Raw genomic sequence first — 3,453 nt, 5'->3', positions numbered from 1 at the left:
TAAATAGACTATTACTACAACAACTACTACTAATAATAATAATAATAATAATAATAATAATAATAATAATAATAATAATAGCAATAACATTCATTATAATAATAGTACTAGTGATGATGATAATAATTAAAAAATAGTAATAATAGTACTAGTGATATTAATATTATTATTAATGGAAAAAAAATAATAATAATATTAGCAATAACAGTAGTAATAAAAGTACTAGTGATGATAATATTATTATTAATGATGATAACAATAATAGGTTTCCTCCGGGTACTCCGGTTTCCTCCCACACTCCAAAGACATGCTGGTAGGTTAATTGGATCCTGTATAAAAAAAAAAAAAAAAAAAAATGGCCCTACTGTGTATGTATGTAAGTTAGGGACCTTAGATTGTAAGCTCCTTGAGGGCAGGGACTGATGTGAATGTACAATGTATATGTAAAGTGCTGCGTAAATTGACAGCGCTATATAAGTACCTGAAATAAATAAATAAAATAAATAAATAATAATAATAATAATACTAGTACTAGTAATGATGATAATAACATTAATATTAATAGCAATAACAGTCATTATAATAATAGTGCTAGTGAATATAATGGTATTAATAATGATAATAATAATAATAATAATAATAGTACTAGTAATGATGATAATAACATTATTAATAATAGCAATAATAGTCAATAACAGTACTAGTGAGAATAATATTATTAATAATGAAAATGATAATAATAGCAATAACTGTAGTAATAATAGTACACGTAATAATAATATTATTAAAAATGAAAATAATAATAAAAGCAATAATAATAATAATAATAATAATATTAATGATGATATAAACATTAATAATACTAATAGCAATAATAGTCATTATAATAATATTACTTGTGAGGATAATAATAGTACAAGTAATAATAATATTATTAAAAATGAAAATAATAATAATAATAATATTAATGATGATATAAACATTAATAATACTAATAACAATAATAGTCATTATAATAATATTACTCGTGAGGATAATACTATTAACAATAATATAATTAATAATAATAATAATAATAGCAATAACAGTCATTATAATAATAGTACTAGTGATGATAATATTTTAATAATGAAATATTAATAATAGTACTAGTGATAACAATATTATGAATAAGGAAAATGATAATAATAATAATAATAACAATAACTAGTAATAATAGTGATGATAATGATAATAATGAAAATGATAATAACATTATTAATAATAGCAATAATAGTCATTATAATAACAGTACTAGTGAGAATAATATTATTAATAATGAAAATGATAATAGCAATAACTGTAGTAATAATAGTACACGTAAAATCAATATTATAAAAAATGAAAATAATAATAAAAGCAATAATAATAATAATAATAATAATAATAATATTAATGATGATATAAACATTAATAATACTAATAGCAATAATAGTCATTATAATAATATTACTCGTGAGGATAATAATAGTACAAGTAATAATAATATTATTAAAAATGAAAATAATAATAATATTAATGATGATATAAACATTAATAATACTAATAGCAATAATAGTCATTATAATATTACTCGTGAGGATAATACTATTAACAATAATATAATTAATAATAATAATAGCAATAACAGTCATTATAATAATAGTACTAGTGATGATAATATTTTAATAATGAAATATTAATAATAGTACTAGTGATAACAATATTATCAATAAGGAAAATGATAATAATAATAATAACAATAACTAGTAATCATAGTGATGATAATGATAATAATGAAAGTGATAATAATAATAGCATTACCTAGATATAATAATACTAGTGATGATAATAGTATTAAAAATGAAAATGAAAATAATAATAGCAATAACAGTAATAATAATAGTACTAGTGATGATGATAATCATAATAATAAAAATTATAGCAATAACAGGCATTATAGTAATATAACTAGTGAGTAGATTAATAATAATAATAATAATAATAATAATAACCTCTTATTAACAACTCCTTTCACTGACACCAGAGTTATAACACATGAAGCAAATTGTCAGCAAGGTGTTACAATTCTTACTAATAAGCAATTTAAAAACTTGAGGTGTATCCGCAGCCGTTCCATACTTGTTTATTCCAATAAGGTTGTAGAAGGACCAGGACAGGTTGAGTGCTGATCACCGTGGGGTCAGGGTCAGGAGGCATTTCTATAGTAATACACCATAATTGAAGGAGAAGGCCTGCCTGCAATGATGGGGACGATGTATCGCACACAATGTTGTCTATTATTTACTGTAACAATACTTTGAAATGCCTTGCCTGGAGTCAGGAGACCATTAGTGACATCCGCATTGTATTCTGCACTAGACCTGACTTTACATCGCATATCTCTGATGATTATCACCTCCAGCTGACATAGAACACGAGCCAATTTCTTTCAAAGAATTCCATTTGGAAGGTAAAAAAAATAAATAAATATATAGATCTTTGTGTCCTTGGAAATAAATTGTTGAACATGATTCTAATTATTCAGTAGAGCTCATGAATATTCCTTATCTTATCATACTCCTTGGACACAGATAGAATACTGAATACTGGATGGAATCATTTTGTGTCACGGCAATCCTGCATTGGAAAAGTATGTCCTTTATTTACAGAGATCTAATGATAATATAATGAGATAAGCATCATTTCACTGTTTATGGCTCCTTATATAATACCATGGTAATTACCCCTCATAAGTGGCGGTATCGTTTTTAATAGGAAACAATGGGAAGTCATTCACTTTGCAAGAAAACCTTTCTTAAAGGCCCTAAAGTGGAACTAAACTCTTTCTATCAACATGAACTATTTTAAATCCTTGTGCTGCTAGCAGTAGTAAAAAGACAGGAAGATTTATTATATTTACTTGTTTTAAACTTTTTTTTAATTTTTTCAGTTGCTTCCCTAGGCCAAAATGATGTCATACATCCCAGGAGGCGGAGCTTTCTCAGCTAAGCAAGCACTCCTGTCTGCATGCCCGAGCTAAGGACAAATGGATCCCTGGCAGTAAATGCTACAGGAATCATTTGCCCTTATTCAAGATGGCTGCAGCTAGAAATGCTAGGGGGGTGATTTTCAAAGTGATTTCTCAACAAAACAAAAGCATGGAGAGACATGAATGGATGGGGGAGTTTGCTTGGAATATTAACTGTTTGCCGACCAGCCGCTGTATATTTACTGCGGCAGGTCAGCTCTGTCCTGCAAAACAACATACATGCACATTGCTTCACGGGACCGCTAGTAGGTTGATTACAGGGGGAGCCAATCAGTGGGTCCGGCGGCTGCAATGTCCACCGACCACCCACAATCGCTCCCCGTGGAGACAGAACAGCGGTCTGCAGATATAAACACAGCAGACCGCTGTTCTGTCAGTAATGA

This window comes from Pelophylax lessonae, assembly GCF_965119305.1.
Source record: "Pelophylax lessonae genome assembly, chromosome: 4".
Taxonomy (NCBI): domain Eukaryota; kingdom Metazoa; phylum Chordata; class Amphibia; order Anura; family Ranidae; genus Pelophylax; species Pelophylax lessonae.
The sequence above is the reverse complement of the archived record's forward strand: the minus strand, read 5'-3'. Positions refer to the sequence as shown.